At 45.0% G+C, this 13,692-nt stretch overlaps 1 long non-coding RNA gene across 1 annotated transcript; it reads left to right on the top strand.

Annotated features, from left to right (window-relative positions):
• The first annotated feature begins 203 nt into the window (after positions 1-203).
• LOC114036263 lies at positions 204-12,827 on the top strand. Its single transcript, XR_003568318.1, has 3 exons — positions 204-450; positions 804-935; positions 12,617-12,827. It is a non-coding gene; the product is annotated as an uncharacterized LOC114036263 (long non-coding RNA).
• Positions 12,828-13,692: the final 865 nt, after the last annotated feature.

The following is a 13,692-nucleotide window of genomic DNA, read 5'->3' as shown; positions in this document are numbered from 1 at the left end:
GATTCTTCATACACTCTTCACAAGAAAAAAGACATCATTCATGCCCAACAAAGGGAGGCTTGGATTCTTGAGATATTTCCCATTATAAGCTTCTAGACCCATTATTACTCTCAGCTCGAGTTACTGTTCTGATCTCTCTTCTTTCATCTGCTAAAAATGGATTATTACCTTATGAGCCTGAAACCATTACTGTTCACAGGGACCAAGGTTGTGGATGAACAGAGCTCATTTTGACATGTTCCTGAAAGTCCAGGGGCTGCCTCAACCTTTTTCTGCCTGAAAGTGCTTTGGAGTGTCAGATGATGACATCTTTTCAATTCGATAAGCATTTACCATGTGGCAGGCACTGTGCTACTCCATGGTCATACAAAGACAGAAATGAGGAAAAAGAAAACTGTCCCTGCCCTCAGGGAGCTTACACAATATCAGGGCAAACAAACAAGGAAATGGGTAAGTAAAGGCAAGAACATTTGGGAAGGGAGAGGGCACTGGGCCCATGAAAGGTGTTCTAGAGATGGTGGCTCATGAACCTGAGCTTTGAAGGAATTTAGAAGTTCTAAAGGCAACAGTAAGCAATGAGGGCATTCCAGGCATGTGGGACAGCTGGTGCAAAAGCTTGGAGGGTGGCATAGAATGGTGAGCTCCAGAAACAGTAAGAAGGACAGAATGGAAGAATGTGTTAAATAGATAGATATGAAGAATGTGTTAAAGAGAGTAATTTGCAGCGTTTGGAAAGGTAGGCTGGAGCCAGTTGGTGGAGGACTCAAATGGCCACGCTGAGGAATGTGTATTTTATTCTTAAGAAAATAGAGAGCCACGGAAGATCCACAGTCAGACCAGTGCCTTAGGAAGATATTTTGACAGCCATGTGGAAGATGTATTGGACACAGGAGAAACTAGAAGCAGTGAGATCTATGAGGAAGCTATTGTTCCAGGTGAGTGATGGTCAGGGTCTGGGTAGGGTGGTGGTTTTGCAACAGGAGAAAGGGGAATGATTTTGAGGAGTATCATAGAGGTGGAATCAGAAATTGACAGCTAATTGGCTATAGGGGGTGAAGGAATGGGAAAAAATTATTGCCCTTAGAAAGCTTGGCTCACAAGCCATAATGGCGGATGCACTAGCTCAAGGGTCAGACAACCTGGGTTCAAATCCTATCTCAGATACTTATCACATGGATGCCTTTGGGCAAGTAGATAAGTCACTTCACCACCACAGCCGTCAGTTTACTCAACTACAAATGAGGGGGTTGGACCAGATAGATGGCCTCTGACGTCCCTTCCACCTATAGGCCCATGATCTTATGATGTTATGAAAATTTATTAGGGTACTTAAGAAATCACCTCATTGGAGCTCTAGAGGCAGCTAAGTGGTACAGAGGATAGAGTGCTGAATCTGTAGACAGGGAGACCTGAGTTCAAATTTATCCCCAGACACTTACATGCTGTGTGACTCTGGGCAAGTCATTTAACCTGTCTGCCTCAGTTTATTCATCTGTAAAATGGAGATAATAATAGCACCTACCTCACAGGGTTTGTTGTGAGGGTCAAATGAGATAATATTTGTAAAGTGCTTTGCAAATCTTAAAATGCTATATAAATGCTTATTATTGTTATTATTATTACCAGGAAAACCCTAAGAGGTTGGAGTTATTGTTATCTACACATTATTTAGCCCAGAAGAACACAATCTTCTTGAAGGCAGACTGTTTCCTTTTGGTCTTTGTATATCCAGTTAGCATTTGGAATAACGCCTTAGTAGATGCTTAATAAGTGATTGTCCGATTGAATTGAATCAAGTTGAAATCCCATTTTACAGATGAAGAAACTGAGACATAGGAAAGGGAAGTGGTTTCAAGCAAGCATCAGGGAATCGAGACCCTTCTAATTCCACATCAACAGTTGGAGCTGGTTCACATCAGGCTCACAGGACAATGTGCTTTGCTCACAGCAAGCCTCCATAAGAAAGGAATGCAAATATTCTTGCCCCCATTTTGCAGAGGAGGAAAATGAAGGCCAGATGTTAAACAACTAGACCAGAGTCACACAGCATGTGTCGGAGACAAGCCTGGAGTCGGAGGTCCGCTGACTGCAAAGTCTCTCCACATGGCACAATGCTGGCTCTCAATCTGTGAAGATAGGCTATTTATTGTTATTTGAACAGGAAGAGACCACTTGTCCCCAAATCTCCCATGTTAGAGATGAGGAAACTGAGTCCTACAGAAGGAAAGTGACTTGCTTAAAGCTATTACACAGTTATTTAATGATAGAATCAGGACCAAAACCCGAGGCCCCATGATTCCCAATCCAGTGTTCTATTACTTCACTGAAATCAGTATTCCTTATAGAAAGCTGACTTTCTTCAACCCCCCTGCCCCCATTATGATGATAATGGGGTCTCAACATGGTTAGGTAGTGATTTATTACATTACATTCTGACTGCTTCCCTTCCCTTCCCTTCCTGTATTCCTTCCTTTCCCTTCCAATATCAGAGATCTCACTGATATCCCAGACTATCAGCACTGGAAATGATCTCAAAAGCCAGCTAGTCCAACTCAAGCCAGAATAAGAACCTTCTCTACTACAAGCCTAAGAAGTGGTCATCTAGACGTTGCTTGAAGACCTCCAGTGAGAAGCAATGCATTCCCTACCTCTTGGTGCAGTCTATTTGCTTTGGAACAGCTCTCATTGCCAGGAAGCTTTTCCTGACATTGATCCTAAATTGTTCCATCGTTCTCCCTGCAACTTCTTCCCCACTCCCCCCAACCTCCCCTCCTCCATTGTTCTTGGGTTTTCCCTCTGGCTCCAAGCAGAACAAGTTTCTTCCTTCTTCCGGGTACTCAAAGATAATTGCTTGTTGACCAAGCCAGTTCTCACGCCCCCTCAAAGTTTTCCCTTTCTTAGACTCAACATCCCTAGTTCCTCCAATATCATTTCTTCTGGCATTCAGCTGAATCCAACAAGACCAAATTCTTTGCTCCCAAACAAAAATGTCAGCATAGATCTATAGCAGAAAGGAGATGCTTTCTTTTGTGGCTACCCTGTCCTATCCACTGAGGCTGCTAGGTGGCGCTGCAGTGGATAGCTGCTGAGCCTGGAATCAGGACCACCTGAACTCAACTCCAGATTCAGACACTTCTTACTAGCTGTGTGATCCTTATCCTCTTTCAGCCTCAGTTTCTTTAACTTTAAAATGGCGATCATAAGCACACTTCCCTCGCAGGGTTGTCTTGAGGATCAAATGAGATAATATTTGCAAAGTGCTTAGCACAGTGCCTGGTACATAGTAAGCATTCTAGAAATGCTTATCCCCCTTCCCCTTCCCCCCCAGGAAATGCATTTACTTAGGTAATAGTTTTCCTTGTGCATGTTATAAATGGACAGTTCCCCATTTTATCAATCAACAAGCATTGAGAGAGTTCCTGCTTTATTCCTGGCACTGGGGATACAAAGGAAAAAAAAAAGATGCAGTTCCTGCCCTTAAGGAGCTTACATTCTTTTGAAGAAGACAAAATGTATGTACATAAGTACATATACAATATTCTTCAAAATAAATGCCAGGTTTTTTTTTCAGTAAAGGTAGAAGATAGAAGCTGTAGGCTCAAGAAAGTTCTTAAGAGGGTGGTGGTACTTGAGCTGAGTTTTGAAGACAATTAGGACAAGCTAAGAGGCAGAAGGGAGCAGGTGGGGCATTCTAGGTTATAAAGGACAGTCTGTGCAAAGTCATGGAGGAAGATGGAATGTTGTGAGGGAAGAACAGCAAGAAGACCAGTTTGGCTGGCCTACTGACTTCATGTATGCTTAATCTTTATTTATCTTTCTATGTGTCACTTTCCTCCAATATAATATAAGCTCCATGAGGGCAGGATGACTTCATTTATATCTTTGAATTCCTAGTACCTCACATAACTCCTGGCTAGTTTGACGGGGCTGCCGAATGTGTGGCATAGAGTAACATGTAATAAGGATACAGAGGGATATTGGAACCAGGTTGGTTTTTTTTTTTTTTTTTGGTGAGGCAATTGGGGTTAAATGACTTGCCCAGAGTCATATGCTAGTGAGTGTTATGTGTCTGAGGCCAGGTTTGAACTCAGGTCCTCCTGACTCCAGGGTCGGTGCTCTATCAAATGCTCCATCTAGCTGCTCCTGGAACCAGGTTTTGAAGAACTTCTAAGAAGTCTGCAAGATATCTTGCCACATTTCCCTACCTGTCAATACACTGACAGTGTCTACTCAGTCCTTGAACATGTGCATACCACTGAACAGTATGAGAAAGACAGAAGGAAGGTCTCTGCTGAAGAAGAGTTTCCTATCCAGTTAGGAAGATGAATCAACACAGATCAACAGTGAGAGAGCATAGAGGCTAGGTCTAGGTTTTTACTGTTCTTAGCCAGAGGCCATTGGATCATGACTCTAAAGCTGGAAGGGACCCTTGAGGTCATCTCATCTAATGCCCTCATTTTACAAACGGAGAAATCTTTGGCCCAGATATGGCAAGTGACTTGTCCAGGGTCACATAGGTAGTAGGGAGCAGAGCTGGGTATTTGAAATCATGTCCCGCTGCTTTCCTCATTGCATCAAGACGCCGCAAAGTTTCTAATGTAAAGGACAAGGATAAAATGTCACCTTCTTAGGTTTCAGATGTTTTCTGAGGATGAAAATATATTATATTTCGGAATGGATTTCTTAGGAGAAATCATCAGAGCAATATATCACTTTAGACAACAAGCCTAGGCTTTGCTAGAATTCATAGGTCGTAGAGCCGGAAAGAACCTTAGAACCTAGAACATTAGAATATTGAGCTAGAAGGCATTTTTGAGGTCATCTAGTCCAATCCCTCCATTCTATAGAGGAGGAAACTGAGGCTCAGAGAGGGGAAGAGGTTACTCAGAGTGCTATGGTGAGCACAAAGAAGGCTAGAGAAGATAGAGACCACTGCACTTAAATGTGAGAAAGCCTGAGTTTGAGACCCAGATCTATCCCTTAATAGATGTGTGACCCTGAGTGAGTCACTTCCCTTCCCGGCCTCAACTTCCTCCTCCATAAACAAAGGTGGGAACGAGATCACTTCTGAGGGTCCTTCTATCTCTAGCCTCTAGGCTGCCATCCGTGGCTAACTTTGCTTCTTTTTTCTTTGTTGTTCAGTCACTTTTCAATCATATCCGACTCTCTGTGACCCCATTTGGGGTTTTCTTGGCAAGGATACTAGAATGATTTGCCATTTCCTTCTCTAGCTCATTTTACAGATGAGGAAACTGAGGCAAACAGTTAACTGACTTGCCCAAGGTCACACAGCTAGTAAGTGTTTGAGACCAGATTTGAACTCACAAAGATGATTCTCCCCGACTTCAGCCCTGGCACTATGCACTATGGCGCCCCCTAGCTGCCCACTACTGATTCTAGGATAAAATATAAAATTTTCTGTTTAATATTCAAAGCCCTCCACATTCTCTTTCCAACCTTTCTTTCTAACCTTACTATTGATCTCCTTATGCATCCTGTGTTCTAGCTGGAATGACCTACATGTTGTTTTCAGTAAATGGTGGTCTATCTCCCACTTCTCCGCCTTTGTACAGGCTGTGACTTACACCTATACTGCCTTCTCTCCTCACCTCTGTTTCTCTGTTTCTCTGTTTCTTCCTTCAAGGTACTACTCAAGAGCCATCTCCCACAAGAACCCCATCCTAATCCTCCCAGTTGTTGGACCCTTTCTCTACTCACCCTCAATACTACCTTCTAGTTACTTCATGGGTGTTTAATATTTATTTCTCTTTCTACATGTTGCTTCCCCCCAAAGGAGTACAAGCTCCTGGAGGGCAGGGATGGTTTCATTTGTGTGCTGGCATTCCCAGTGCCTCATCTAACTCCTGGTATTTAATAAATGCTTGTTGTTTCTCACTCCTGAGCAGGCTTCCCTGCCCTGGTTTATGTGACCCTGACTCCCAGTATGAGCATCAGAGAACTGGACGTGATCTATTTTTAGCTTTTTGTTTCATTTTTGCAAGTTTCCTGTGACAATAGGAGAGAGATCTGAGGAGGGAGATTTCCTAACCTTTCACCTCAGATATTTCTCTTCATGATTTCACCTATAAGGCCTGCATCATTCCTTAGCCCAGCCTGTGAGCTCTCTCCCTTCTGGCAAATTGAACCTTGTGGTTAATTTAAAGTTGAAAGACTTGTCTTTGACTCAGAGCTGCAATGACTTACTCAGGTGCAAAGACAGCAAGAGAAAGAGGCTAGAATTGTGCCTCCATCTTCGTGACCCTGGGCAAAGTGTACTGGCTCTGAGTTAGAGTCTGGGCTCCGACAATGCTTCGGATGCTTGCCACTCAGAGGACCTTAGGCAAGTCACTCAGCCTCGGTCTTATTTTCCAGATCTGTCCAATGGACTGGATGCTTCTGGGGTTGCTTCCAGATCTGTGGCTATGATGTGATCTGTGATCTTGGGCAAATTACTGAACCTCTCTGGGATTCGTTTTCCTTCTCTTCAGGGGATTGGACTAGATAGTCTTGAGAGCAGGGACTATTTCTTTTTCATATTTGTATCTCCACTGCTTAGCACAGTGCTTGGCCCAGAGTAGGCAGTTAATAAATGTTTATTGACTGACTGACCTCTGAGGACCTTTCTAGACCTAAATCTATGACCCTTCTTTTGAGTCTTGCTCTTTTTTGTTGTCCCAGTACCTCAGCCTCTGTTCCACATTCTTAGGAAATCACTATCAATTCCCTTAACCTTTAATATTCTTCCAAGAATGGTTATTAAAAAAAACCCAACCAAAAATTGCCAAAATCAGAATTACCTATCCTACTCTCTCATACCCCAAATTTAGCCAGCTCAACCTTTATTTACCAACAGGATTTCAAGTAGAACTCTCCCTGCCCCCCAAGACTTGGCTTGGACTCTATTCAAGGTGGAATTGATCCAGCCCATCCATCCCAAGCCGATAGTAGAGAAGGGTTCCTCCCTCCTGTCTTTGTAAGATCAAGCCTACTCCAGCCCCTTTGTCCTCCATGCTAATGCTTCCCAAAGGGCGAGGGCTATTTAGACCTAGTAAATGCCCATCCTCCAAAAGAAAAAAAAAACCAGCCCCCATCAATGTTTCCTGGCCATCACCAGTGAGGCCCCGGGCCCCGAGCATTCAGCCGGGAGGGTGTTTATATTTGTGGAGCTCTCTTGAACATTTGCAGCGGATCTCAAACAGCTGCTCCTCCAAAGCTCTGGGAATAGGCAGATCATGAATATTCAGGTGAAGCCCCCAGAATGAACAGCCGTTAATAGAATAAATGCCTAAACAGTTGTGTAAGGCTTATTAAGACCTATTGGGGCCAAGATAATAAATTCCCACTCTGACATGTTGCAACCACTGTCGCTTAGACATTTTGGACCACCTCTTCCGAACTGAAAGGAAAAAAAAAATGATGTTCATGCTCTGGGATAACACAAAGAAACACCTGGAAGCCTTGGCACGGTGATGAGATTTGGCAGAGATGTTTAAACATGCTAGCTCATCCTCCATGAAACCAGGGCCCTGTTTATTGTTGGAGTTGTCAAGGTTATCTACGCTGCCGAGTACAAGCTGGAGTGGACATGGAGAGTTTGCTGGAAACAGTCTGCCCTGACTCTCTGGGAGGGAAGGAGGAAGGGAGAAAGAGAACCCTAAGATCTGGATTTGAGTCCTGGCTTTCTCATTTTCTAACTGGGTGACCTTGTGAGAGATGGAAACTAGCCTAGAGCAAATGGGACTTAGCCACAGAGAGCGAATATCTGAGGGGTGTGCCTCCTCCTGTGTTTGTCCCCATGACAATTAAGGCATGGAGGGTAACTGGCCCTGGTGGGTACCTCTGGAGTCCTGTTACTGTGCTGTCTTTCTCTTATGCCCACTTTCCTCAACAATTCAAGTGGAGGTGAGAACTGGGATGCTTTGGGGTACAGGGGAGTGGTTCCAGTGGCTCCCTATTATCTTCAGAATTTTTAAAGTCCTCTCATATTTAAAGCTTTTACGACCTGGCCTCTTCATACCCTTCCAGTCTTCCTACTCTTGACTCCTTTCCACTTACTCTAAGATCAAACTCTACTGGCCCACTTGTTGTTCTGAGAACATCGTGTTCCATCTCCTGACTCTGTTCCCTGTGTTGGGAATGCACTGCCCTCTCTTTCCTCTGCCTCCTCAGCTTCCTTCAAGGCTTAGCTCAAATCCTACTTTCTGCATGACACCTTTCCCCTTTCTCCCAAATGCTAATTCCACCTGCAGAATGCCTTCGATCTATTCTGTACACATCTTTTATGTCGTTGTTTAGTCAACTAGTCATATCCAACTCTCTGTGACCCCATTGGGGGTTTTCTTGGCAAAGACACTGGAATGATTTGACATTTCTTTCTCCAGCTCACTTTACAGATGAGGAGACTGAGGCAAACAGGATTAAGGGACTTGCCTAGGGTCACTCAGCTAGTGTCTGAGGCTGGATTTGAATTAGGGTCTTGCTGACTCCAGGGCCAACACTCTATCCACTGTTCCACCTAGCTGCCATCTTTTATGTAACTATTAATTTACACGTTGTCTCCGTCATTAGGCACTAAGCTCTTGGAGATCAGGGGTTGTTGTCTTTCTTTGTATCTTCAAACTATAGCACAATGCCAGGCATGTAGGAAGCACTCAATGCTTATTAACTGGGTGATCCCATTAACTGGTGAACCCATGACATTATACTTGGAGGCAGCATGGTACAAGGGAATGCACATTGGATTTGTGGCTTGGGGACCTCATTTCAAATGCTAGATCTTCCATGTAGTGGATGACCAATTTGGTCATCCATTCCTAGTCTCATTGCACTAATGGTAGGATGATGTTTCATAGTACTCCTGCCTCCTCCTCCATTATCATCCTCATCATCGTCATCATCGCCATCATCATCATCATCATTGTCATCCAATTTGTCTCCAGTGTAGGTTTTGAGAGCTAGCTTCAGAGTTAGGAAGACCCAGGTTCAAGGCTTGCCTCTGAAACACTCCATTCAAAGGTATGTAGAGAGTGAGGCAAAAGTAGGTGCTGTGTCGTCTTATAAGCTCCCTCCCGGTTCTGGCCTCCAGCAAACACTCTTAACTCTGAGGCACTGAGCTCTCACCAGTACTGGAGGCTGGATTCCCCTCCTCAGAATCCTCCTCTTCCTCCTCCTTGCTCCCCAACTCAATATCAGACATGCTGTAGAGCTGGCCTCCTTTTCTGGCCTATTCCATAAATTTCATATCGGGGAAGGTAGCGACGAGTTTGCACATTTTAATGTGACTGCCAAGGAGCTACAGCCAGATGCGTTGGGTTAAGAATCCATGGCAAACTGGATTTGAAATCAGTTGGCTGCACAACTGAGGGCTGGGTCCTTACAGGCAGTGGCAGATTGCTGGATTTTGGGTCACGGGACCTCAAATTGCAGTACGCCATGATGGAGCTTATTCAGAGCTCTACTCAAGGGCAGACTCAAGACTATTTGATGAGATTTCTGCTGGCAGTTCAGATACAGAGTCTGTGATCATGAACTCCTGGGCCCTCCTTTGAGCAAGGGGACCTTCACTCACCCAGGATCTTAGGTCTGGTGCTGGTGGAACCTCAGAATCTATCTAGTTTAACCTTCTTATTTTATGGATGAAGGAATCAAGGCCATGGCAGGTTAAATGATTTGTCCAAGGTCAAAGGGGCAGCAAATGGAAGAACAGGGATCTGAAACCAGGTCCTCTAATGCCAAATCCAGGGCATTTCCCCTTGAATCATGCTGCCTCCAAGTATAATGCCATGACATCACCAGCCTACAATTGGAAGGGACTTTGGGCGTTATCTAGACCAGCCCCATCAATGTATGGATTATGGAACCTAGGCCCCAGTGAGGTTAAACCATTGACCCACCGTCATCCAGATGGTCAGCACCTCCTTGAGTGGCCCCCGATTGACACGGCGCTTATCTTTTATGTATTGTTATGAGCGTGTTGCTTTACCCGTTAAAATGTGAGCTTCTCGGGGCAGGACTATGTTTGTCTGTCTGTCTTTGTATGCCTAGCCATAAGCACTGTGTTGTTGCTGAGTTGTTTCAGTCATGTCTGACTCTCCGTGATCCCGTTTGGGGTTTTCTTGGGAAAAACAATGGAGTGGTTTGCCATTTCCTTCTCCTGCTCATTTTACAGGTGAGGAAACTGAGGCAAGTAGGATGAAGTGACTTGCTTAGGGTCACACAGCTAGGAAGCGTCTGAGGCTGGATTTGAACTCAGGAAGGTGAGCCTTCTTGACTCCAGGCCTGGCACTCTGTGCACTGTGGCTGCTCCCCAGCTGCCCCTGTGCCTGGCATTAATAAATGCTGGTCGATTTGACCTGACTTAAGAAAACTAGGTTCGTAGGTTATAGCAGCTTTAAAGGCAGAGGAACCCTCAGAGGCCACCTAAACTCACCGACTGCACTGCCCATCTTGTGCTGATAAAATCACAGGCCATGATAGCCCCTCCCCCAATCCAAAGACAACAATAATCCCCGATATTTATATTGAGCTTTAACATTTGCAAAGCTCTTTTCACGCATTATTTCATCTGAGCCTCCACCAACCCTGTGGGAGGTAGTATTGTTATTATTTCTCTGGGATGAAATAGCGGAAAAAGCAAGGGATTTGGAGCCAGAGGACATAGGTTCAAATCTCACCTCTGTTACCACCTGTGCTTTGCACCGTGTCCAGTATATAGCAGGTGCTTAATAAATGTTTATTGACTGACTGACCTCGGGTAAGTTATTTAACTCTCCTGTGTTTTGGTTTCCTCCTAATCTGTAAAATGGGGGATTGGATTTAGATGGCCTTTGAGACTTCTTCTAGTTCTAAATCTATGATCTTAGCAGCTTCCTAGAGGGCAAGGTTTCATTTTTCGTTTCATTATTCTTTACATATTCCTGATGCTTGGCACAGGGTTCTAAATAAATGCTTGATGAACTGAACTGAATTGAATCCCCATTTTACAGATGAGGAAAGTAAAGGTCAGGCTAAGTTTAGCCTGGTACCTTGCTTTGTGGAAGCTCCCAATTCTGCCAACCACCAATGCCTGAGAAAGTCCTAGGCCATGGAGTTCCCACCCATGCTGTTTAAATATCGAGTCTCCTGTTGGCTTTTAAAGTGTGTCATAACCTTTCCCTTTCCTACCTTCCTAGTCTTATACCTTCCTCCCCGCTAGGAACTCTGCAATCCAGTGATCCTAGCCTCACTGCTGGTCCTCGGACAGGACACTCCATTTCCAGCCTCTGGACCTTTGCCCAGCATTGCCTGTCCCCTTACCTCTGCCTCTTAGCTTTCCTAGTTTCCTTCCTGACAGCTTAAGTGCCACCTTCAGCAGGAGGCCTTTCCCAGCTTCCTCATCCCCCTGTATCCCCCACCTCCCCATTGCTAGTATCAGAAACCACCTTGCATTTACTTTGCAGACATCTTGTATGCACCTAGCTGCTGGTGATTTTATTTTTAAAGCTATATTGTCCATTCTCTCTCCCCCTCCCCCTATTGAAATGCGAGCTCCTTGAGGGCAGGGACCATGCTTTTGCTTTTCTCTACACCTCCCTTACTTAGCTCAGTGCCTTGAACATAGCAGTTTAATAAGTATTTGGGTTCCTGATTGAATTCAGGTGATTCCCCCTTAGGGTTATGTCGGAGCCAGCTTGAACCAGTTTGGGAGAGCTTACTGTTAGATTTTCAGTGTGAACATTGACACTTCTGAAATAATTTACAAATTAAAGCTTGATTTATTGTTTTATTGATTGTCTAGGCTTTAGAAAGCGATGGAGGAAATGTGAATAATACAAATTAAAATGAAAAGTGTGTGTCTGCCGCATTTTCAGCGTTGTCCAGGATGTTGAACACTCAGCACACCCCCGTACAGTACCCCACATATTTTCCCTCCCTCCTTTTCCAAATGACTTGAGCAGAGCTATGCTTTCAAGAGTTATTGTCAAACAGGGCTCGGTTCCCCTTCTCTTCAGTTGCCTGGATGATCTCACATGTTTTCGGGGCCTTGTGCGTACTGGGTAAATCAACCCTCTCCATCCTAGGCAGCTTCAGGGAAACACCATCCATATAACAAGAGCCCAACTGCTCTGTGCCTTTCTCCCTCTCCCGCCTGCCCGCCCTGCCTCTCTCCCTCCTTACGCTTTCCATCCATTTTTGGTGACCTAGTTATCGCTAGGAGAACCAGATCTACAGCCCTTTGTGTCATGGCTGGAGTTCCGGAGGAAAGAACAGATGGAAGAAATTAGCGAGTCCGAATGCGTTTAACTGGAAAGGCATCTCTTTGCGTGCGTGGCCCAAGGGGAATGGGAAAGGACAAGGGACAAGGTAACAGAAGTGCCTCCGGAGCTCGGGCCTACCAGCATCCCACCCCACTCAGGAGTCGCTGCTTTTTAAAAAATAGCACAGAGATCTGGTTTCAGCTCCCAGGGAGAAGTAGGTCAGGAGGTGTAGACTTAGTGGGCATTTCCTTTCCACAGACTGGTCAATATCTGATCCTGAAAATATGTTTAAAAAGAATCTTTCAAAAGGGGAAGGGGGTAGCCAATAAAAAATAAAAAAAAAATAAAGAAAGCTCTTCTCTCATCTGTGTTCTCAACAGATTCGCTCCACACGCTTGCATAAGATGACTTCTCCTGGCAGCTGTTTGGATGGGAAGAGAGACAGAAAGCTCCCTTGCAGAGAGGCTGTCCCTGTCCTCTTTTGGCCCTTAGCAAGTGGCTGGCTGATTGGAGGCAAGATCATCTGGCTCTAATTCCACCCTCCCTCCCAACTCCTGGGCAAATAGTCATTTCATCACCTCCCCATCTACTTCCCCCTCCCCCTCTTTGGCATGACTCAGAGCTGAAACTTGTCACCATGCTGGGTTCTGATTTTGAGAATTACACTCCAGGATGGAGGGTATTGTGAGTGTGGGCTGTCTGCCCCCCCCTCCCCTCCATCTCTTTTCATCGAACAACAGGTGTACTCTCCGGGTGAGACCGCTGCCAGGGAAGAAATCCCAGTTATCAGTGGTGGGGTGACTTGGCTGGTGAGATATTGTGCGGCCAAGGCTGACTTCTTCTAAATCTCACAGCCTTCCTGTAGCCATTTTCTCTCTGAAGTTGAATAAATGATGAAACACCACATGCTTTTGATCCCCTATCCCAGAAAGGATGGTGGGGAAAGACTTTTCTCATGGAAATCTGTGCCATGAAGAGGTGAGGCTTTGGAGAAGGGGGAGTTTCTGCAGAGATATAACGAGGGCAGGGCAACTGGGGCATTGTCCCATAGGCCTGACATTAGAGGGCACCAAATTTAAATTCAAAGGACACTTGTAATCCTTTGGCAGTGTAGCATTTAGTGCCTAGTTGTTAAGAATAATTAATTAAAATAGGAAACTGTCAGGCTTATGTGAGAACCACCCCACTGAAGGTGGGTTTTGTTACTTGCCCCATATGTGAAAATTCCAACTTGGAGTTTTTGGTTTCTTTTCCACATTCCTCTGTTTGGCTTTTAAAGCCCTTCACAACCTCGTTCCTTCCTCCTTCCCTCCCTCCCTCCCTTCCTTCCTTCCTTTCTTCATCCCTCCCTCCCTTCCCTTTCCTTCCTTCCTTCCTTCTTTCTTTCCTTCCTCCCTCCCTCCCTTTCCCCTTCCCTTTCCTTCCTTCCTTCTTTCCTTCTTTCTTTCTTTCCTTC

This window comes from Vombatus ursinus, unplaced genomic scaffold (assembly GCF_900497805.2).
Source record: "Vombatus ursinus unplaced genomic scaffold, bare-nosed wombat genome assembly UNPS02009824.1, whole genome shotgun sequence".
Taxonomy (NCBI): Eukaryota; Metazoa; Chordata; class Mammalia; order Diprotodontia; family Vombatidae; genus Vombatus; species Vombatus ursinus.
This window is presented reverse-complemented; position numbering and strand designations above follow the sequence as displayed.